This window comes from Medicago sativa, chromosome 6 (assembly GCF_051527215.1).
Source record: "Medicago sativa cultivar Bolivia chromosome 6, Bolivia_mono, whole genome shotgun sequence".
Taxonomy (NCBI): Eukaryota; Viridiplantae; Streptophyta; class Magnoliopsida; order Fabales; family Fabaceae; genus Medicago; species Medicago sativa.
The window spans coordinates 66,147,902-66,173,712 of NC_140754.1; the positions used below are offsets into that span (position 1 = coordinate 66,147,902).

General features: G+C 33.6%; 1 long non-coding RNA gene and 1 pseudogene across 1 annotated transcript; one reads left to right on the forward strand and one right to left on the reverse strand.

Moving 5' to 3' along the window:
• Positions 1 to 4,771: 4,771 nt before the first annotated feature.
• On the forward strand, positions 4,772 to 6,740 carry LOC146916424 (dehydration-responsive element-binding protein 1E pseudogene; annotated as a pseudogene).
• A 196-nt stretch (positions 6,741 to 6,936) lies between these two features.
• Positions 6,937 to 8,092, reverse strand: LOC146916425 (uncharacterized). The gene is made up of 2 exons (XR_015015031.1): positions 7,966 to 8,092; positions 6,937 to 7,686 (listed from the first exon to the last, which is right to left on the reverse strand). It is a non-coding gene; the product is annotated as an uncharacterized LOC146916425 (long non-coding RNA).
• Between the last annotated feature and the right edge of the window lie 17,719 nt (positions 8,093 to 25,811).

Below are 25,811 nucleotides of genomic sequence, written 5' to 3' on the forward strand. Positions count from 1 at the left end.
GTCCCAAACGAAAAGGTTGATTCTACGCCACCGGTGTACAATGTTGAGCACGCTGTCGTGCAGGAGGAGGCTTCGATTTCCCCGGTTAGAGTTCCTTCAATAAACCAGAGCACGGGTGATCCTAATGACACTGTTCCTACTGAATCCATGGATGCCTCTCAAGACTTGGCAGCTGTTAAGATGCATGTGCATCATGTTCCCCGCGAAGGTGCAACTGTTGCAGCCGCTACCGCACCCATTCAGCCTCCTTTGACTATTTTAGTATCGATGGTGAATGCCACACTTGATGAGACTTTAGTTGATAACACTTTAGCTTCCCGTGATGCTCCCCCATAGCAACATATTAACCCAAGAGTCCAGCATGACTTGGATCTTTGGCAGCGAAAATTAAAGAGTATTATAAAAAAGTAGCAGAAGATCCTCCTTTCATCGCAGTTATGTCGAAGAAGCAAAAACAAATTACGAAATAGGAACTTCTTGATGGGAAGCCGCTGTATAGTACCCGCTCTATGGAACCTTCTCCAACTCCTCGATGATCTTGGTGTCCATGTCAGCTGACAACTTGGCTGTCATGGGTCATGTCGTTCAAGGTTTTGTCTGGTTAACTGCTTTGCCCCCAACTTTAAGTGTTGATTTCTTTAGGGACAGATGTGGTCTGCCTAATTACAGATTCCCTTAGTCTGTTGTTATTTTTTCTTTATTTTATGTTTTCGCTTTCTTTTTTGTTTCGAGGGTCTTGGCCTAGCCCCCCCTCTTGTACATATTTTTCCCCTTTTTTGTTAATAATATTTTGAGTTTGGCGGCATAGGATAAAGGTTCTCCGAGGTGCCAACTTATTTTGATATCGGTGCTTCCTCTTGATGCATGTCCTCTCTCCTAGCTTATCCAAAAAAAAAAAACAACAACAACAACAAAACAACAACAACAACAACAACAAAACAATAACAATAACAATAACAATAACAATAAGAATAACAATAATAATAATAATAATAATAATAATAATAATAATAATAATAATAATAATAATAATAATAATAATAATAATAAGTGTCTTGCTAACTTGTGTCCCTGGAACATTGGTTAAGGAATCCAAAGACATAAATTTTGTCTTGAAATATAAGTTGTTACTTTTGATCAAGTAATGATCACACCACTTTTATTTATGAGAATTTACTTGTGTTTAGATGTTTAACCAATGTCCATAGAACACTTTTTAGCATTCCCCTAATAATAAATGTGGAAACAGTCTTGGTAAACTTGATTCAGTTAATTGGAATATTGCATTTGATATGCTGGGACGAAATTCGACATAAAACTCCTCATTTATTTATTTTACTAGACGAATTTCTAATTATTAAAAAGAAAGTACAAGGTCCACACTAAACAACGTATGGGGGAGTGATAGTGACTTCCTCACACAGTATGGGGTCCAAAACAAGGACGTCACTAAATTGATTAAATTTTAATTCAAATTCAATAATTTTGTTTAATCGATTAAATATAAAAATTTCTTATAAATAAAATTATGACTTATTTAAAATAGAATAAAGAAATCAAAATAATTTATCTATTTGACTTATTTAGTTAATTATAATTGTATTAACTTAGTCAAAGAAACAAAAGTTATATTAACTAAAGTAAAATAAAAAGTTAAATTAATTTATGTAAGAAATTACATTTAAATAATATAAAACAACATATAAAAATATGTTTGGACCCTTTTACAAATTAAAGACAATTTATCTTCTCTTGTACTATTTTTCCCTAACTTATTTATTTGTCTACTATCCATTGGATAATTTTGTAATAGTTACCGCACGCTGCATGTACAAGGTTTTAATCAATCAATTTTGTAGTAGTGATTAATTAATTAGAGAATGAAGCACACAAAGTAAAAAAAAAATTCTCGATCTTTTTTTTTCATACACACAGATTTGAAGATTCAACTCATGATCACGATTTAAAAGATGCATGCATTTTCCAATCACTATTATAAATAAAAAATATTTTTTAAATTCATTCAATAAATAATGTATTTGGTCTATTATGTAGACCACATATATCATTTATTAAATGAATTTAAAAATATATATTTATGTGGGTCTTGTTAACCAGTGTCTGGTTAAGGAAGCCAAAAGAAGAAATTTTAACTAAAAAAATGACACTTTTTAAACTTTTAATACATTGACTACACAACTTTCAATGCAACTACTACCATATTTGATTCTTTAACCAGTGTTCGGGGGCACCGGTTAACATTTCCTTATTTATATTTATGGTTTTGCTAACTAGTGCTTTAAGGCCAATGATTAAAGATATCAAAAATAGAAAATTTTAATTAAAAACATCAACTTTTTGACTTTCATAAAGTTAAACATTCTACTTTTCATCAATTTTCAATGCATAATTTCTATATTAATCTTCTTAACTAGTGCCTTTAAAGCACTAGTTATCATTTATAATAATGACCGAAGATTTGTAATGAAATATAGCTTGTTTTGACAAAAAAAAGTAAAATATACTAGTAGTTAGTGATTATATGGTGTCTTTCAGGGTTTTCATACAAAATGTATAATTCCAAGTCTACACCACCAAATTAATATTCTTTATTATCAATGCATTTCTTTATAGTATAAACATTTATGGTATGGGTGTAATTATGTTTTTGCTTGAGTATATGTCTTTATCATTCTCAATATAGCAAAAATAAGCAGGTGGGGTATGAGGCTAGTACACTTGCTGTCCCACTTTGTATGAAATTAAGCCAAGTGTATATTTGCGTGGCCAGTTTTAGTTTCACAGTAGAAATCCAAAATTGGGTTCTACTACTAACATGTGGCTGGAAGAGAAACCTGTGTAGCATAATTCAAGCATCGCTTTCCCTACACGCGTATCAAGCTTGAGAAAAGGGAATTAACGAGTCAACTCAGCTGTGTAATAATTGAGTGACTAGTGAGTGAGTTAGCTGCTCTTCCTAGTAACCACACAATTCCATAGTACTTTTTGAGTTGACATCGGTTCGAAAGTTTTTTTCTGTGGTGGTTAGGGTTTGAACTCCGAACCTTACATATATTATGCACATTGTTCATACTAACTGAGTTAAGCTCAGAAGGACGGTTTAAAAGTTTTTCGCCCATAACCCTACGATCTCTTTTCATAAAATTATTTTACAAAAATAATATTAAAAAAAGTTTTTCAAAATATAAATTGATTATGAAAAATGTTAACGTGTGCGTATTCTTAGTTCAAATTTTTATATTTTAAGATACGTTTATAATATCAATAAGGACAATATATATATATATATATATATATATATATATATATATATATATATATATATATATATATGACTTTACAAATCAGAATTAAATTCGAACAACCAAAATTCTAACTTTATCTACAATCTATTAAATAATGTATCAAAATTATTTTCATAAAATAGTATAGTTTTTAAGATCAAAATAAGCTATATTACTAATAAAAGACAATTTCCTCAGCACAAGACGTATCCGAGAAGAAAGCTACAAGAAAGTATAATTTACAACAATATCTTAAAAATGTTAACCAACAAAAGCTTAAGCTTTGTCCATACCAAACACATAAGAGAGTTGAGCCACCAACGATGATATTGATAATTAAAATTAGCCTTAGCCCACCAAAGAGATATTAACTTAATTTTCTCTAAAAGGTGTGAAGAGAACTTTCTTTACTCGGGGAAATCCAGTTATTATTTTCCTTCTAAATAATCTCAAACGAGAAATAAGCATTAGTGTCTAGCATGTGAGAATCCTAATAAATTACCAAACTGTATAAACTGATCCGAAATAACAGAAGGATCAATTGAATAGAATCCAAGCCAATTTCGAACAAGATTCCATAAAGATTCATAAAATAGTACATTAAATACCTTAATTACTTTTTTTATATAGCACAACAATTATAAAATCAATAATGAATAGATGTTGTCTTCTTTTAGTTTTCTCCGTCCATTTCTCGTATTAGAAAGAATCTCTGTGATCAATATATATATTTCGTTTTTTTTTTTTTTGTCAAGTAGTTCAGTGGTTGGAATTCACCTTGTTCAAGGTAAATAAGTGGATGTCTGGGATTTGAACCCCGACTCCAACATATAATAATGCATGTCCCTGCCAACTGATCTATACTCACGGGGACAATATATATTTCGTTTTTAATTAAAAATATATATTTTATTTTGACTTGTTTAAAAATTAAATATTGATTTTAATATCAGTGGTTAACACTAAATCAATATTCAAATTTAAACTTTGAACGTTATACATATTAAGTGTTCGACGCATTTTGAATATGAATATTTTCAGTGCGGCGATCAATCTACTAAAAAAGAACAGTATGATGTATTAAAGATTCCGCATACCCAAAATCCCAAAAAATATACAATCATATTAATTAAGTGATACAATTGACTTTGTCATAAATATCAATGCATTTTTTTTAATCTTTAATTATCTATTAAAAAATATGAGATTTAATATTTTAAAAATATTCATTGAGAAAAATCCAACATCTTATATGATATGATATTATTTATCTTTGTATATTAGTAGAAAAATATGATCAAAGTTTGTTAGGTCAATAATCCATATCGTAAAACATGTAGTTTAATATAAAACGGAAGAAATATAAAAGAAGTAAAGAGCTTTTTTGACTATGAATAAAATAGCTAAAAACAGCATATATTTTTTTTTGAGGGAAAAAACAGCATATTTATATGAGTGCTTTAATTACCTTATTTGGTCGTTTCTGTCTGAGGAAATAAAAACATCATTTAGTATCTTTGAAGATATTTTGACAACATCAACACTTTTTTTCAGCCTAGTGGGGTTTCCATCTACAAATACCCACACTTTTTCTCTCTCTGTTTCTTTCATAATCACTTTACCTTTCCCTTTTTCAAACATAACCAATCACAAAGCCTCCTACTAGGCAATGCAGCTGCCTTATTACACGTATAAAATATCCAAACTCACTCACACAAACACACACACACAGTCACAAATACTCTCACGGTTACATACCTCATTCCTTCAACAATGTTTCCCTATATATACAACACTTCAATCTTCACTTCAATTCCAAGCTTTTTTACACTCTCTGCAATATATACAATGTTTCCATCTAAGAACCCTTCCTCTTCACAGCCCTCTTCTTCAAAACCCTCATCTTCCTCACACACAATATCACTTCCAAATTTAGAGGTCTCTCATGGGATGTCAGTTACCAACGACGAGGTCCGGTTAGCTGCAACTACCCCGAAGAAGCGTGCAGGGAGGAAGAAGTTCAAGGAGACACGCCACCCGGTTTATAGGGGTGTGAGGAGGAGGAATTTGGATAAATGGGTGTGTGAAATGAGGGAGCCTAACAAGAAGACTAAGATTTGGCTAGGGACTTTTCCAACGGCCGAGATGGCAGCACGAGCACACGATGTCGCGGCATTGGCATTGAGAGGTCGCAACGCCTGTCTCAACTTTGCCGACTCTGCCTCGCGGCTTCCTATTCCTGCCACTACAGAGACAAGGGATATACAAAAGGCGGCTGCAGAAGCTGCCGAGGCTTTCAGACCAGACAAGACTTTAACGACTAATGACACTGAAACCGCTGTAGCTGCAGCCGCCACAGAGGAGCAGCTTATGTTTACTTTGGAAGAAGAGGAAGTGTTGAACATTCCAGAGTCGTTGAGAAATATGGCGCTAATGTCCCCTACACATAGCTGGGGACATGAGTATGAATATATTGATCATGGAGACTTTCAAGATGATGAGGTGTCCCTATGGAGTTTTTCAATTTGATTTTTTTGTTATTTTTATATGTTTCTTCAATTTGATTTGTTTGGTTTATTTTAAGTTTTATTAATTTTTTTATGTGAGATGCTTTTATTTTTGGATTGCAGAATAGAAAATTGTTTGTACTGGACCATTTTTAGTGGTAGTACGGATAATACTATAGATGGATATTGAAAAAGATTGTATTTTTGTAGCTTTTCTGTGAATCTAACTAATCAGGTATAAAGTGCATCCCTTTTTTAATATTGTAATATGACAGTTCACTATACCCACAAGATTTCATTATTCCATTTTTCCTTAAACCGATGATGTGAATGTTTGGTTTTGTGATGGGTATATCAGAATCACGACGATTTACTCTGATCTTGGAAAAACTACAATTTGTAGTACACTTTATAACTTCTAGAAAATCTCATTGGATCCTCGTGATTTTGATCTACCCACCGTGATAGCAAACATACACGATATTGTCATTGATATTTTGGTAGTCTATTAGTGTTACGATATGACATGTCAATGGGAATCAAGTGTGTTGAAATTTAACCGAATAGAAGTTGAACTTTGGTTGGCTGTTCGTACATAAAAACAATTTAACAACAATAACAGACAACTTGTTTTTAAATCAGTCATGCTTTAAGAGGACGAGCGTTGACGAGAGTATTGAAAAGAGAGTGTCTCTAACATTCCTGTTTGAAATAATCTCTAGGCATACATACTAAAGAACAATGTAACACAACTCTACGCCTGAAACATACCTTCGCACCTTAATTTTACCGATTTTGCATTACAACCGCAACTGCAATACTAACACCACGGCTGTCCTAGATCAAATGCTAAAAGAATCTGCCCTAAGGTAGTGAAGCTCGCAGCAAGCACAAGGGAGTGTGATCAGCAAGCAGTTCGCGAAAAGAATCTACCCTAAAGGTTGTGAAGTTTGCAGCAAACACAAGGGAGGGTGATTAGCAAGCAGTGCAAACAGTAATTCACGACAATCCAACAACAGCAAAAATACCCAAATCAGCGATTTTAAACACAAACATATTTGATAAAGTTGAGGTTAGTTCTGGGTTAGGGAGGAAAAATAGAATAACAAGAATACTCACTAAGGTAAAATAGAATATCCAGCATCAATTATAAGTTTCTTGTTCATGATTGTAAAAATAACTACAAAATATAGTACATAAGAGTGGAACAAGATCCTTCATTATTATTTCTTACCACCCTTTTCAATATGCTTCTACAACAAATTTGATATGACCTTTTTACACAAGCTTTATCGAGTAAAAATTTGCGAACTGGGAAAAAAAAAACCCTGATTTTGAATGACTTTAAAAAATTTGGTCCTTATGTGTTACAAAAATTTGTAAGGATTTTTTTTTTTTTTGGTTACAAAGCAAAGCAAAACAGGAAAAAAAAACACAGAAAAAAGAAAGAAAAAAGCTACGCCCTTGGGAAATAAGTTCCCATAGCGTCGGTCCTTAACAGCTCCATGAGATCAGGTGGAGGAGAGGATATAATTCAATAAACAGCAAAATTTGTAAGGATTAGTTTGACAGTATATAAATAGCAAAACAATGTCACTGTTTACCAAACTCTTATGGAAGAGAATTAATGTGCATTATGGCCATACTTTGAGCCTCTTCGAATACCGAGCTGATATACCATATGCCTCCCCTGCATATTTTATGGTCAAGCTTGGAGTCTCTTCAGATTGCTATACCATGCCTCCCTCCCTCCCCACCCCCTGGAAGACCTTTTGAGCCTCCTTAGGATGGACGCAGCTGGAACTTTCTTGCCTACACAGTAGTTTCTCTGTGATGTTTCTTTTTCTGTTTGTTTGTTTCTTTCTTTTCTTCTCCTTTAGCAATGTAACAAAAAAAAATTTGCTTGTAAGTGGTATAATTAATCGACTAATTTGACGGTAAATTAGATACAAGTTAATAAAATGATCAAAGTTGTTCGATTATGGGGGTAAACATAGCAGTCTAATCCCAAAATGGTTTATGTTTGGGTTTAACAAGAGGAATAAAATTAAGAATTTTTTCCTTCAAAAAAAAAATTAAGAATTTTTAAGAAAAATTTCGAATGTTTAGTTTTGTGGAAGAAACTGAACAAAATAAAGCAACGGGAGACTCACCTATGAAGGAGAAGGAGAAAACGACAGTGGCAGGAGAGTTCCATCAGAAAGAAAAAATAAATAAAAAATCTGGTTCGAAAATGGAGGAAATCAGAACATCAAAGAAGAAAATGTGTAACGTGTAAAGTGAACGTGTTAATGTGAACAGTGTTATTCCCTCAAAAAAAATGTGAACACTGTTATGTACACGTGGAGAAAAGCAAGAGAATAAAACAAAATTGGTGGGGTATATATTAAAAAATTGATGGAATGAGAATGAATAATAAATCATTCTAATGGTCCTTAAAAAAAAAAAAAAAAAATCATTCTAATGGAAGACTTAGATGCTAAACCTTCCATACACTATAAGTATTATCAACCGAGAGAATATGACAAAGGTGCTTGTGAGTTAAGGGTAGGGCCATTCTTAAGCATGTGCATCAAGTTCTAGTGTTCGGTCAATGATTTATGGGGACTCAAATATTTTTAAGGTTTACGAGTATATTTGTTGATATGTAGGATACAATTTATTTTTGTTATATATGGTAGGTAAATTCAAATCAAACACTTATTACCTAATAAAAAAAGATACATGAACAAGGTAGGATATAATTTTAGGAAGAATACTTGTTCAAAAAAAATTTTAGGAAGAATAACACTTGTTGTTCAAATTATCTCTAATTTTTTCTTATTAAGAATCCTTTTTTTTTTTTGGAACAAGGAAAAATGAGATATATTAACAAAAAGTTTTGGTCCCTAGCTTAAGGAGTGCCTAAGGAAACAAAACAAGGTTACAAAAAAGTTCCGATCAAAACAACAGAAGATAACAAAGAAAAAAATACATCAGTCAATCCCCAAACAAGCAAGGGAACGCTGCAACCACATATGATAACCAAATGGAAAGCACGCATTTTTTGCTTTCAACCATTTGAGAGATGTAATCTTAACTTTCTCAAGTAATTGCATAGTTGTTTTTGTTGTGTTTGCAAACAGTCTTTGGTTTCTTTCATTCCAAAGAACCCAAATACCACAAAGCCAAATCAAATGTAAGAAAGACCTTCTTGGAGCATAACCACCTGAAGAGTAAACAAACTGATAATAATGATCCAAAACCTGTTGAGGGTCCACAGAAAACACACTAATCCAAGTCTTAATTTGTTGCCAGAGGTCACCAAAAATAGGACAATGAATAATTAAGTGATCTATTGTTTCATTTTGGCCACATCCTGTAACACACAGTTGAGAATCATTAGTAATAACACCTCGTCGCATCAAGTTATCCTTTGTTGGTCATCTATTGCGAAGAAGACGCCACACCCAAATAGAAACTTTCAAAGGAGCACTCTTATGCCAAGGAGCATCCGAAACGACGTCGTGGTTATGCATCTCCTGCCGCATGAGCATTTGATACACACCATGAACGGTGTAACATCTGATTCAGTATCCTGCAATTAGAGGTGTCAAAACGGGCTACCCGGCCCGTGACGGGCTAGCCCATGTCGGGCTCGGGCTTTTTCGGGCCGGGCCAAAAAGGCCCGGATGATAAACGGGCTCAAATATAGTTGTCCAAGCCCGGCCCTTTACGGGCCACGGGCTTTCGGGCTTGCGCAATTAATAAAAAAAATTAATTTTAGAAATAAAAATGACTTAAAATTATTCACACCATATATTTTTTTTCCAGACAACTCCACGTAGAATTCTTAAAATTATGACATTACGGCGTAGAATTCATATAAAAAAGCAAATAAAAGGGACCAAACCACGGCATAATAATAATGATAATTCCCAAACAATTAAACATGCATAGTAACAGCAAAGTGGTGGAATTGAATTGGAAATAGAGGCGCATCAACAAGGGAGTCAAATGGAATTGAGTAATAACATGGCAGCAACAATTACACTTGGCAATAAAGGATTTTAATTTGAAATAGAATGATAAAACTATAGCAGGAGCAATCAAAATTAAATAGAATAGTACTACTGAATACTTAATAGATTTGCATAAAAATAAATGTTATGAATACTTAAGACAAAACAAAACAGTGGAGTGGGTAATAAAAAAAATTGATTAGTTATTAATAAAAATAATCCGGCTTTCGGGCTACCCGGAGCCCGGACGGGCTAGCCCGCCACGGGCTCGGGCTTATACGGGCTCGGGCTAAAAAGCCCTCGTACTAATCGGGCTAAAATTTTGTTGTCCAAGCCCTCCATTTTTCGGGCTTTCTCGGCCCGGCCCGGTAGGCCCGGCCCATTTTGACAGCTCTACCTGCAATGTAACGTTAGTAAGCAAATTCCTAATCTCCACCACCAACTCATCCTCCCAAGCTATCAAACGACGCCTCCACCTCCAAGCCTCCCCATCTTCACCCCACCCTAAAGCGTACATCTCTCCCATCGACAAGTCCTTATGAATCGATAAGTCATACAACCTCCTAAATCTCTCCATGAACGACACCGTCGTCACCCAGCAATCTGACCAAAAGAAAGTATTAAAACCATTACCTAAACGTTTTGATATACTTTCTTCAAACCAACAATCACCATCCACACCTATTCCATTTTGAATTTTAATTATCTCCCTCCACCATGTTGACCCTGTCACACCACCATCCCTCAACCGACCTCTCTGCTACCCATAACAAGAAGACAACACCTTAAACCACAAACCCTCCATATCCACTAAACACCTCCAACACCATTTACCAAGAAGAGCAATATTAAACTCCTGCAATCTCCCCAATCCACCAACCCCCTTACTTATACAAATAGAATTACAGTCTACCCAAGCAATTTTTCTACGATCCTCACCCCACCCCAAAAAAATTTAATAAAAATAGATTCAATGGAAGAGATTATACCTGCGGAAGCTCTGAAAAAAGAAAGGGTGTAGACATGCAATGAAGACAAGACAGACTTAAGGAAAATCAAGCGGCCACCATAAGACAAATTTCTACTTTTCCTTTCTGACAGTCTAGAGTTTAAGCGCTCTATTACCGCATCCCAAAAACTCAAGCGTCTAGCATCACCACTAATGGGAAGCCCCAAATACATAAAAGGAATTTTACCAATTTTACAAGACAAAATAGAAAAGGCTTCTTGTAACCAAGATTCAACAATATTAATACCAACCAATATGCTCTTGTGGTAATTTACCTTCGAACCAGACATATTCTCAACAAGAACCAGGATTGCCCTCAATGCGCGAACATTTTCCCAACTCTTAACACCTAGCAGAAGCGTGTCATCTGCGAATTGCAAGTGAGAAAGCACAGTGGGGGTGTGCGTTCCTATAGAGTAACCAGTAAACAGATTCAAATTCACTACTGAAGTCATCAATACATTTAAACATTCAGCTGCTAAAAGGAAAAGAAAAGGAGAGAGCGGGTTGCCTTGTCGTAATCCCCTTTTCATTTGAAACTCATCAGTAGGGCTGCCATTTACCAGAACCGAAGCAGTTACAGTACTAACACATTCCTTCATCCACTTACGCCACAAAGTTGGAAACGCCATTTTCCCCATAATGTCATCAAGATATCCCCAATCAACTGAGTCATACACTTTTTCGAAGTCTACTTTAAACAATAACAATTCTTTTTCAACTTGCGAGCCTCATCTACAACCTCATTAGCTACTAAAATGCCACCAAGGATTTGCCGATCTTTTACAAATGCTGATTGAGTGTCTGAGATACCTGTCGCAAACGGTTTACCAACAACTTCGCCTAAATTTTATATAAGCATCCCACCATAGCAGTGGGGTGGAAATCATTAAGACGATGCAGGTTGTCAATCTTTGGAATAAGAGCGATGAAAGTGCTATTTATTCCTTTCGAGAGGTGACCGTTGCGATGAAATTCCAACACAAACCGCATAATGTCACCTTTCAAATCCGGACAAAAATGTTTAATAAAGCCCATATGAATGCCATCCGGACCCGGACTCTTGTAACCATCGTAATCCCACACTGCAGCCTTAACTTCAACCTCATTAAAAGGACAAATCAGAGTAGTTCCTTCCAAAACAGATAATCTCTGAAAATTCATATCATCCACCCTAAGCATATTCATATTATAATATCCCGCCTGTCAGTATCGGAATATTACCAGTCGATCGTGCCAGAGGATTAAGTTCATGGATAGTAAGTGTAATGGAAAACATTTATTATGAGATGCCAACTTAATACGGATAAAGTATCAGTGTCGGATTTAACACGCTTGAGGCAAAGGTATTTTGGTAATTGCACACAAAAGGATATTTATTTGATGTTTGTCTCAAAATATCTCATTTCACTCATTCTTTCTCTCTCTAGTGCTTGGCAAAGATTTTTCTCCTCCTTTTCTCTCCTTCTTTCACGCCATTCCCTCTCTTCTTTTCCACCAATCCTTTCTTAAATCTTCATCTTTTCATGATAAGTTTTTAGACCATGTTCCCTCTTGATCTCTTAAGCTGAAGGAAGCTTGGGTTTTGTTTGATTTCTCTATTTCTCCTCTCAAGAATGGATTCAAAAGTTAGGGCTTGGATTTGAACAAGAAGCTAAGGCTTTTGATAGTTGATATGGAGCTTATGTTGGGCATATTTCATGGTATTGGAGAGTAAGCAAGAAACAACTATGGAATGAGTGGAAGCTTTGAAGTCACCTTGAAAGCAAGAGTTAGGGTTTGGTTCTTGGTAAATTCAAAGATGATTCAAGTTATGGTTTCTTCATGGTCAAGGATCAAGGTGTCTTAGTTTGCAAGAAAGAATAATAAGATTGAATGTTGTGATCAAAGAAAGCAAGTGATCAAGAGCTAGGGTTTTGGCTTGTTTGAGCTTGGAACTTAGAACTGTCACAAGAACTTGTTTAGGTGAGTTCCATAGTTAGTATTCCTTACCTTTGAGAATATGTTTATGACTTGTGAGCATACTATGAAAACTTAGGGTTTTTATACATAAGTTTAGTTGCCCTTTTCTTGCCATGCTTGCTATGCTTATGAATACTTGTCTTGAGACTGTTTTACAGGTTTTCTATGACCACTAGAGTCATAATATGCATAGAGGCACTTGGTTTTGAGGCTTTTGGGTCAAAAACACAATTTTTACAAGTGTTGGACTGTCACAACTCGCCACAGCGAGCAGAGTGCTCACTAGGCGAGGCAGACCCACAGGGAGGGGTGTTTACTCGCCACAGCGAGTAGCAACTCGCCTCGTGAGCTAGAGTACTCGCTTAGGCGAGTAGACAGTGCATTCGTGCATTGTTTGCTCGCTTCAGGCATTTCTGGTGGGTTTCGGATCGGTTTTTCTTGTGCAGTCTATTTGATAATCTTCAGCAAAGTTTTCATTAAAAAGAAACAAGTATTTGACAAGTTAACAAAGCATGGCAAATGAGAGAATAGTACGATAAGAATCGGGTAGCAAGTTAATCATTCAGGAAGGGAATGAAAGTAGAGCCTTGACATAGCTTGTCAAGAACTAGAATAGTTAGCAAAGAAATAGAATGCTATGCATTAGTGATATGCTTGATAAAACGTGGAGTGATATAGAGTATTATCTTCTCATAGGAGCTAAAGTGACAATCGAGTATGGAGAGATGTGAATTGATTAGATATCTATTCACAAAGTAAGTTAAGCAAGCATATAGTTTACCTCTAGTGGGATCGTTTAAGGATCCGAGGTAAAAGAGATAGCAAGTTTAAGTTTAATTTTCATGCATGCATAAGACCAAGACTTTCTTAAAGTTGTGATGCGATTAGATATCATATTCACAAGAAAGTTTAAGCAAGTTTTAAGACAAGAATCATGTATGGTCAAGACCATTAAGTAAGAGTAGGTGACATGTCTCTTGTAATCCTTCCAAGGTTGGATTCAAGGGGTTCTCTGAGGGGAACGGTTAAGCCGTAAGGGAGCCGCACGTCACTGAAGGAGTTCGGTGAGCCTTAGCTGGGATTTTCACCGGTAGTAAGGGATTAACTTATGGGGTTACTCCACCCGGGACTAATTCGTAAAATGAACTCAGTTAATGTTTGTTTGTTTGTTAAACGCTAACATAATTAATGAATCTGACTATGCATATCTATTAGACATATATATGTTGGTTCTTAGAGCCTTGACGTAGATCGTCAAGAACTAGTAAGATAGCAAGAATCACTTTTTGTGAGAAGATATGATATGTTGTTAGATACAACGGATTCAAGCAAGTAGAAGCAAGTAAAGAAAGATATGCTAATGATGATCTTAGGTTTCCCCTAATCGTCCGGTTTAGAACCGTGTCATGATTATGTTATGTTTAGGCCTCGATATGTAGAGCGTATCTTGGCATTGCGGTATTAGATTCCCCTTGACCGCCATGACACGTATAAGAAGAGAAGCCAATAACAAGTTAAGAAGTACCTATGACAGATCTAGCATGCACGACCATCTAGGAAAGCAAGTCCCCACACACGTATAATCAACCGACAGGTTGTATTGTAGACACGTGGTGAACGTAGGTTTCCCTCGAGGTTACCTATAGCCTAGGATTAGGTGGAACTCACTGAGACATTGTGTCTCATCCCAATCCTTATTTGTTTCAGATAAACAGGTTGGATGGCAAGCTAGTAGACGAAGGGATGATTCAGCAAGTATACGTTCGTACCCGCTGCAGGAAGATCAGGATTTTCAAGGATGCATTTATTATATTTTAGAAAATTTGAGTTGTGATTTATTTGTACGAACGCATATTGTTGTAAAGATATTCATTTCGAAGTTTTATTTTTGTAAATTTTTAATGTATCCAGTACTAAACTAACGCACATGCTAGACTTTCTAGATACGTCTAGTATGGGTTTTACATATATCATACACCTGATAATGATAAGTGACTGACTATTGCTGTCCTGACTTCAGATACTCCCTCCACAACATTTCCATCAAATAAAATAGAAGCGATTGCATTTCTTCGACGTCTGCCTGACATAATTGCATGAAAATATTTAGAATTTGCATCTCCTTCTCGAAGTCATAATAATCGCGATTGTTGCCACGAAATACTAGCGTTTGCCCTGGATAAAGAGTGTAAATCAGTTGTCATCTCATGTAAGTCCGCAACATCCTCCACAGACAGGTCGTCCACCTCACCCCTAGCCTCTAAAACATCAATATGATTTTTAGAGAAAGGATCTTGCCTGACAGATTATGAGAGTTAGTTAAATTCCATTCCTTAAGAGCAATTTTGATATGTTTCAATTTTTCCTTTAGTACAAAGCCTCCCCAACCATCCACTTGTAATGATTGTAATTTCGAACGAACAAACTGTTGGTACCCAGGGAACTCAGACCAACACTTAAACATGCGCACCGGCTTCGGCCCCCAATTATGATCATCAATCGACAAAACCAGCGGACAATGGTCTGACAAACCTCGCATGCAAGCGACTTACAGACAATTAGGCTACCTACTGCACCACTTTTCTGATAACAAAAAATGATCAATACGGCTCATAGAATTACCATATCCCTTGTACCATGTAAAGAATCCGTTTTTAATATTAGATTTGGGTCTGCAATTCGATTGGAACGGCCCTGGTTAAGGGACCAAATTATTACATGAAATTAAGTTAATGGATCAAAAATGTAATTTTGTAAAAAATAAATGAGCACTTTCTAAAAAGGAAAAATAGTTAAGCCCTAAAGTATAATACTTTATTATAATTTGTCAACATAAATTTAAATAATATTAATTATACGAATGCAAAATAAAATAAAATTGTATTAACTAAATTAAAATTAAATTTTTTGAATTAAATTTATATTTAAAAAATATAAAACTCCTTATAAGAATTTCGTGTCCTACAATTATTTTTTTGCGAAAGGGTGGGGGAGTGGTGGTGGGGCCTGGGAGTGCCGTCGAATGTTGTGGGATTGGGAGGAGGAAATGATAGGGGAGTGTAGGTTACTGTTGGCTAATGTTGTTTTGCAGGATAATATTTCAGATCAATGGAAATGGCTACTTGATATTTCAGGAACCTATTCTGTGCGGTCTGCTTATGATATGTTAACGTATGACGACAGTAATTTGGTTAATGAGGTGTCAGATTTGATTTGGCATAGACATGCTCCACTGAAAGTGTCTATTCTTGCTTGGCGTCTCCTACGTAATAGGTTGCCTACTAAGGCGAATTTGGTGGCTCGTGGAATGCTTGCTCAGGATGCCAATTTGTGTGCTGCTGGTTGTGGGCAAGCGGAAACAGCTCAACATTTATTTGTTTCTTGCCCCATTTTCAGTGCGTTATGGCATCAAGTTCATGTGTGGATTGGAGTGAGTGGTGCTGATCCGATTGATGTGTCTGACCATTTTCTACAGTTCACTTTTTTGACAGGAGGGGTTGCAACTAAACGCTCCTTTATGCAACTTGTGTGGCCCTCATGTGTGTGGGTGTTATGGACTGAACGTAATAATAGACAGTTTAATAACACCGAAACTATATTCACCGGTCATTCGAAAGGGTTCAAATTCATTCTTATTGGTGGTTGAAGGCAGCAAACGTAGTTCATGTTTTAGGGATTCATAATTGGCTAACTTGTCCTACTCTTTGTTTGGGAATACGATAACTGCAGTTGTTGGGTTAGTTGTCCCTTTGTTGTTTTCCCATTTTGTCTGAACTCTTTCTGTAATTATCGTTGTTTTCTTTCAGCACGCCTTGTGCGGGAGAAACAACGCTTTTGGTGTTAATATAAGTCTCATTTTTGCCTGTTCAAAAAAAAAAATATTAGATAAATGAAAAAAATACAAATAGTATTTAGTTCACAACTCTGAAAAGTAAAGGGTACTCGCTCCACTTCAAACAATCACCCCACTTCAAACAATCACCCTACAAATTAAAATACCAATTTCTTTTCTATTTCTATTCTTTTCCCACTATTTTATTTAATTTGTTATCAGCTAATTTTTCCCACTAAAAATCAATAAAGAATTTTATTTGTGAACAATCAATTGTAGGAAAGCATGAGAAGAAATTATTTAATGATTGTTTGGTCTTGTACATAAAGAGAAAAATATATATTTATCGTACTCGTACTCAAAATGAAAGGAAAAATAACATACATCAATTTTAAGTATGAAAACACGTAAAGATATATAATGAATGGATATTGGTTACGAGTTCCTTGACTATGATTATTATGAGTTCCTTGACTATGATTAGTTATTGTTAAATAGTGGTGGAAACTTTCTACCAAAACATAAACCTACCAATAAAAATTTATTTTTGTAGACTTCATTCTTTCAGTGATATTGTTCGTAGATTTCATCTTTTATGTTTTCAGTAATATTGAACGATGTACTCTATTAATTTAAATAAATGAATATTGTTTTGTTTTTTTTAAGTATTTATGGTATATATTTTATCCAATTAATCAGAATTTTTGCATCCGTTTCTGGAACAAATTGTCATTGTAGTAGGGCGCATTATGTTCCTTTTTTTTCCCTTCAATATGCCCCTCTCGTGCTTAATATGGACAAAATATACTGTTTATAGACGTTATGGGGCTAGTAGTGTTGATGTCTCACGTTGTAAAGAGTAAAGACAGGTGGATCTTTGGGTGGCCAGTCTCTAGTTACAATTATTACCTGTCTATTCCATTAATATATAGTATTGCATTATGTTATTTTTCACTTTGCGGTTTCACAATAGAATTCCAAAATCCCACATACACACACACATACATGTAAATATCAGCCTAGAAAGTTTCCCTCAAAAAAAATCAGCCTAGAAAGTAGAAACATAAAAAAATAGCAAAAAAAAAGAAAGAAAATACTATAAATAGCATAAAAAATAGCTGATACTAGTGCTTTCTTCGAAGGCCGCAATTATTCCCCACCAATTTTTTACTAGATGGTAATAATTTGCTAAGTGTGTTTGGTTGTGAGAAGAAAATAAGAAGAGAGAAATAGGTGAGAGAGAATATGAGAAGAGAGAAATAGATGAGAAATAGAATAGATTTGATGGGTTGTTTGGTATAAGAGAAAGAAGAGAGAAACAGAAGAGAAAGAAGTGTGTTTAATTTTGAAAAGACCAAGATATCCTTACACTAAAAAATTAATGCACAACTTTATTACTTAATAGGAAGGGTATAATTGACAAAGACCCAAAATCATAATGGTAGTTCTGTTTCTTCGCACCATTGCAGAGAAAGAATTTTAACGTGGGGTCCACTCAATTTTAATCTCTCGCCTCTATTTCTTTGCTCTACCAAACACCATTGATGGGACATTTCTCTCCATCTTCTCTCCTTTCAACTTCTCTCGCCTCTTTTTCTCCTCAAACAAACAGAGCCTGAGTTCAGTACATAGGCTAGAGAATTTTGTTGGTGAATAAATTACAAGTACCTAGAGAATTTTGTCTTGAAATATGCTGTAGACTGTAGTCTTTGTTAGGACCTCATTTTTTTTTTTTTTTGAAGGAAGGACCTCATTGTTTGTCACCTCAATCATTGAGTTAAGGAAAAAAAAAATAAAGAGGAGAGATTTCATTTTTAAAATTTGATGGAGCAAAATCACAAAAATATCAAGTGTACTGTGATTAAAACAGTTCGACTAATTAATCAAATTCGAATTTATTTTGAAAGAGTTTTCACATAGTGTACTTTTAAAAAAACAATAATTTTAATAAAAACTTTCCAAAAATACATATAAAGTTGGATTGATATTTTGAGTTAGATTCAAAACAGGTTTAATTATAAAATGGGAAATGTTAACCGGTGCCTCCGGGGCACTTTTTAAGACATTTAAATAGCAACTTTTTTTTTAATACTCCCTCCGGTCCTAAATATAAGCAAATTTGACTTTTTAGGTTCATTCAATTAATGATGTATGTGGTTCATAATATGGATCACATACATCATTAATTGAATGAACCTAAAAAGTTAAATTTGCTTATATTTAGGACCGGAGGGAGTATTTATGTAATCAAAGCATCGGAAATTGAAATATTTGACTTTTTTATGGAATTATTTCTTCTTTTGAAATCCTTAAAGAGTACCCCGGGGGCACTCGTTAACAAGACCCTTATAAAATACATATTATTCTAAAATTAGTCACGTGCATATTGCCCTAGTATACATATGGTTGAGAACCTTTTTTGTTTGATACTATCCCTTCTGGTATGCATTGCACATGCTTTGCAAGTCCATATAAACCCTAAATAATATTCCAAATAAAGAGAGTATGATGTTCATTCACTTTATGAATTCTTGACCAAAAAAGAGATACAAATTTATGCGAAATAAATATTCTAAAAACAGTGACAAAAAAAAAATATTTTAAAAACATGTGGCTGTTAGAGGACAACTAATTAAATATCACTTTATGAACTTAATTGTCCTTGTAGACACATAATCCAAATATCACTTTCCTACGCGCAAATTCAAAATCATGTGGCTTAAGAAAAATAAGAGGACAACTAACGAGTCAATTTTTTGTTAAAAAAAAAAAAATCTAAGGATTAAATTCAATCAACTGTATAATTGGAGTGTGTGTGAATTTGTGGTGTCAAATTATTTCTAAATGAATTAGTTTTGTAAAATTGATTTTGATTAGGAGTGATTTATTTTTAAGAATCCAAAATAATATATATTTTTTGAACAATCAAAAATGATATATTTTAACAAGATTAGGACATCTCCCAAGCACAAGTGCCTAGAAAACCCCTAAAAAATACAACCTGTCAAAGATATCAAAATAATATATTAAAAAGTCATTCAAGTAGAAGATGTGCCAAAATTGTAGCTAGCAAAATGTCAAAATACAAAAAGAACCAAACAAAACAAAGCAACAAAAGCAATTAGGACTTGAACTAAGCAAGACAAACTGAGGGGTTAATCAACCAAAATTCAACTCAAAAAACATGTTCGAATTTTTAGTTTTAACCACCGTCAAACATCATGAAGGGGAAATTGAAAAATACCATTGAATCTATTTTTAAAATGTATGGGAAAAACCCAACATCAAACATTCCCTTTTAAACCAAAAAGAGGTGAGGCAAAGAACTGCAGCCTCAAAATATCATAGGAGGAAAACAACAAAAGAAGGGGGCATAAAACCAAACCTCCTAAAAATTGATAAACCTAAAATTACGTTTACCAAGTCTATCATGTGTGTATATATATATATATATATATATATATATATATATATATATATATATATATATATATATATATATATATATATATATATATATATATATATGTCTTCCCAACGATCCGATTGCCTCAATTACCCTTGACTTGTATGGTAATCTCAAATGAGTTACCACACCTTCAACCCCTAGAGTGAGCTTCTATACTCTGTTGTATAATTTCTTTCTCTCTACTAGAGCATAACTCACAAAACCGTACCACTTTTATGCAATAACATTCATCTTTTCCCTATATGGTGCCATATATCTAAGAGTCATAATTGGTTGTCTTCTTCTAATACCACTAGTGGAAGACTCCATCTCAAACTAAAAAATTTCCACCTTAACTTTCCAAGTCCATTATGGATTTAACCTTGTAATGTTTGCCTCTTGGGCTTATCTTGAGTATTCTCGCCTCCGCCTCTCTAAGATGAACTCGGCCCTTGGGAAAACGCATCAACGCCAAAATTTAACCTTCGTTACTTCTTGTCGCAACACTTTATCTCCGATGCACCATCATTCTTGCCTTATCCCCCATTTCGGTCTTCTCTGATTGTGTTAGGTTGACCAACATCGCTGTCTCACCCTTTAATGCTTTCATACACTTTCCTTCAACCACACTTGCTTCCATCTTGAAGATGTCAAGTTTGGTACCTATAGTGCTCACTTGACAAACTTTTCCCCTTGCCCCACAATAGACGCCAATATTTATTTTGAATTCGGAATTTAAATCACACTAATATATTTAGATGTGTAGATAAAGTATCAATGACAACCCACAACCAGACAATCACAAGAAACAACGATTGACCTAAATCCAATCTAGCAACCAAATGGAATGAAAAACAACAGTTGAACCAAAGAACAACCAAATAGAGACTAAATAGTATATGGACAACATACCAATAATTTTTTATCCGGTCCAGTCTAACAATGATCTACATTTGGGGGAGATAGCATATCTCCAATCCATAATCAATGAGTCATTATAAATAGATACAAAGATTTATAAAACAAAATTAGCTTCAATAAGCTCTTTAAGAGCAAACCTAATTTTGACCTTTTTCCACTATTTTTCCTTGATTAAGAGAGTTGCAAAAGTTATCAATAAATTTATTTCTTCAAAAACATCCTCTAAATTTCTCTCATTTAACCTTTTACAATCATTAAATTATTTTCACTCTTTAAGGTGTTTCTCAGGTATTTTCCACCCTTAGAATCTCTATGCTGAAGGCACTAACATTTTTTCAATGTCTCCTCATTTGGATCTCCAAAATTCACATTTTCTTGACCATTGGATCACACCCAACTACACTCAACCCTTAGCCTCTATGTTTTCTGAAAACCACCTTGCAATGTTCACAAATTGTGTTGTGGTATCCAGCCCATATGATCGTCCCGCTTGCTTGAAATCATGTCACATATTCGACAAGGGCGAAACACCAAATTTTTAGTCATACAACAGTCACCCTTAGGCAAATTATGTCAATTTTTTCCGTTGTGCTATTAAATTTGTTTACAATTAATGTTGTTTTAAAAGATGAATAAAGTATGATGAGAAGGGTCGTAAAGTAGGATGAGAAGAATTTCTCAGACATAACTCTCACCTCGTCCCTTAAAAAGGACGAGACCCACTTGAAAAAAGCAAAATTAAATTTATCCAGACCAGACTCTTGTTACGTCATTGCTAGCCACAACCCAGATCTACAGTACTTACAAGTTTATACTGAAAAAGAAACATTTAGGTTGTATTCATAATATATAGTATTAGTATGTAGGTGGGGTTTAGCATGGGAATGGAGGGTTGTTTCCCATCATGGGAAAGTAAATGTCAACCATTAGATTAGGTAGAGAACACAGTCTTATTATGCACTTACAACACTAGATTTTTTTGATCACTATCTTCTACTTACCAACCCACCACCAGAGGCTGCAACACCATCAAAACCACCGTGTTTTGACCACTCAATACTCACCCTCACAGCTGTATTTTTTTCTTCTTCTTTCTAAGCAAACCCACATGTATTTTTTTCATCCCAAATATTTTTCATCCCAAATATTTTTCATAAAGAAGCTGCCTTTTTCAATTGAAACCTAGATTATGAATTGTCCCAAAAAAACAAAACCAGGTTGTTAAGATATTAAATTGACAAAGGATCTTCACGTGTTCTTCATCATCTTCATGTCAAAAAAACAACTCAATATATCATTTTTTAATTAAAAATTAATTACTCATCTTCATGTGTTCTTCAAGTGATTCTTCATCATCTTCACCAATTTTTCTTACTAAAAAGTTCAGATCTAGAAAACTACAACAAGAAAATATACAGATCTGGAAAATCACCACAACAATAGAACCAACAATAAAAGGAAGTTGTGAAAAAATCAACTAAAATAATTCCCAAAAAAAAAATCCATAATGTTTATGCTACCAAAAAAAAAATCCATAATGTTTATGCTACCATTTTGATGATGAGAACATTTGAAGTGTGAATAGTGCCAATGCGATGGAGATCAGCTTTATTATGCACTTACAACATTAGATTTTTTTTGTCACTATTCTCCCATCTATTTAAAAAAATTGTTGCGATAGAAATTGATGAATTAATAAATAACTTATGAGTTACTTATTATATGTTGAGAGCTGGGACCGTGAAGCTTTATGTTGGTGGTGGATGAGAGATGAGAGAGAATGGTTAGAGAAGATAGTATAAAAAATTCAGTGCAGAGAGTGTATGATAAGAGCATGTTCTTCTTTTAATCTAGTGGTAAAAATCCAACTTTCCCATTGTGGGAAAAAACTTTGCTGACCCAGGCTAAATGCCACCTTAGTTATGTATTATAGATTGAGGAAAAAGATCAGGTAACATAGTTATATGCAGTTGTAAAACTATCTGATTTTTTATGGTGGCCAAATATAACAAAAAATATTTTTTAAATTAATATATTAAATTTAATCGATTCGGAAAGAAAAAATCACAAATTTTTTAGTTATATAAAATGTGAATTAAATTAAAGTAGCACAAAAAGAAAAACTAAAAAAATAACTATTTAATAAAAAAATTAAGTTTGACAACCCTTTAAAGAATAAAATTCATGCTTTAAAAGAATGAGTCAAATTAGTCTAGAGAACATGTTAAGAAATGCTAACTTTTGTCTTTTGAAAACATGTTAAGAAATCAAATATAAAAATATAATCTTGTAAAATTATGTATTCAATACTTTATAATTTCAAAAAGTTATATTTTTCTTACAAAAATTCTCTATGAATTTCTTTGTTAACTCATTAACTTGTTCCTTAAAAAAGAACATAACATGACCCATATTTTACTGAGGTGGTTAAATTTTTTTTTTTAGGACCGAGGGGGTTAAACATAGTTGCGCTTCTGATTACATCTGGTAAATAAATAATTAATATAGATGAAAATTTGAACGTGTTTTATAAAAAGATAAGAAAATGTCTTATATTTTTTTTGTGTCCGAGGTTTGAACCCCGGACCTTACATATATTATGCATTGTCCATACCAACTGAGCAAAGCTCACGAGGACAAAAAGTCTTATATTTAGATACTGAGGCCGTGGTTTATAGTTTATTTAACGTGTCATTTTAATAAAAAAAATTGGTGTCGATTTAAAAAAAATGTGACGAAAGAAAGGGTGTATTATATTTAAAAAAAAAAAAGGAAAGAAAAAGAAAGTACGTCTAATTAATATTACCAAGTTTTATAAATGATACAGAAAATTAGATGCATGCCACACAACAACACACGTTTCATTTTCTGAGGCAAAAAATAACATACGTTATTACCTTAATTACGTGTCTATATATCTTTGTAAAGGAAACTTGAGTTGTTCTCATGCAAGCTTTGTGATGATGTAGCACTCTAGAAAAGCTTCCTATCATCTCTCAAATGACTCTACAAAAGTTTATTTCTATCTCTTAAAACCTTACAACTCTCCACTATATCAATTAATTGAAAAATCTTAATGCTTCTTATCACTTCAACCTTTAAACTACAATTTGATTCCTATTCCTTAACTTATATTCTTAAATTCATTCATTGTATTATTACTTATTATAATTTTTATTGATAATAATTGTCATTGTTTTTTTCTATTCATATTCATGATCATTGTGTGTATAAATATGTGGTGCGACTTAGTGAACTTTTTATCTTACCCTCCATCCCAACAAAAGGAGTGTCATATGAAATTAGGAAAAATGAAGTAGGAAGAAAGGGTTGTATTGTGGAGTTTTGGATCATCATCTTTTCCAAATAATTGTTGAATGATACTCTTCAATTTTGTATGATAGTTTTTGTTTCTCTTTTCTATTCTTCACATACGTTTTGACTATTTATTGGTTTTAGTGGCAGGTCATAGAGATTCAAGTTACTAGATCATATAGATTTGTCAAATATTTCAACTTTTTTTTATTGATATAATGTTTATTAGTCTATGTTTTTTTTTATCTTTCTTTCATAATTTTTTACCGATGTGTTTACTAAACGGATGCATGAGATTTATGACTGCATGAAATCTAAATCTGTATATATCTATCCTTCCTAGACCCAATTTAGTGAGCCTCACTAGACCCTTTTTTTTATTTCATCTTTAAAGCATGTGTTCCTCCTCATTATTTCATCTTAAATTGACAAAAAGAGCATCTCTTTTTAGGAAACAGGCCTCCAAAGAGAATCAAGAATGTCAGCAATTCCAGCAATAAGATCAATTTCCAATTGGTTACATTGGCAACCAAATAGTGCAAATGGAAACAAAAGTTGTGCAAAAAATTACTACCTGATTCAAATCTTAGTAAGCTAAGAGATGCAGCTGCACCTTTTCAATTACCAAATTACCAAAGTCATACAGCTGCATTAAGTTTTTTATTTGGAATTCATATAGTTTCATTTGCTTCAATGTCTGTGTATTTCAGTGTAAGAGAACATATTAAAATCATGCCAGCTTTAATTTTGCGCTTTGTTAAAATAACTAGACTGCACCCACAGTGTATTGTGATAATACACTTCTTCCTAACTACACTTTTTTTTTTTATCATTTTACTAATTATTTCTTTCAAAATAGATAATTAATTTCTAAAATCAAATTATAATTTTATAAAAATACTTACATTATAATTTTATAAAAATACTAAAGAAAACTTAAGTTGTTCTCATGCAAGCTTTATGATGATGAGGCACTTTTTTTTTTTTTTGATGATGAGGCACTTTAGAAAAGGTTCCTATCATCTCTCAAATCTTTTAATTTCATCTCTAATTAAACACACCCACTATATTTTATGTTTTAGTAGTGCTTTATTGAACATCCTTTCATAGTCTAATCCTCATTATATTTTAGTTATGCTTAAACTCATTGCCTACTATTTCTTTTGACAGAAGTTAAATAGACTAATTAATTAAGCTTAGGTTACAAAATATATATGTCATATGTAAACTCTTTGAATCATATCGTTGTGTTTAAGTAAAAAAATAAAATACAATTGCCTCAAATATGTAATAAATCTATCTATCTATATATTCCATATATCTTTGTAAGGAAACTTGAGTTGTTTTCATGCAAGTTTTATGATGATGTGGTACTTTAGAAAATGTTCATATCATCTCTCAAATCTCTTAATTTCAACTCTAATTGAACAGACCCACTATATTTTATGTTTTAGTAGTGCTTTATTGAACATCCCTTCAATGTCCAATTCTCATTATATTTTAGTTATGCT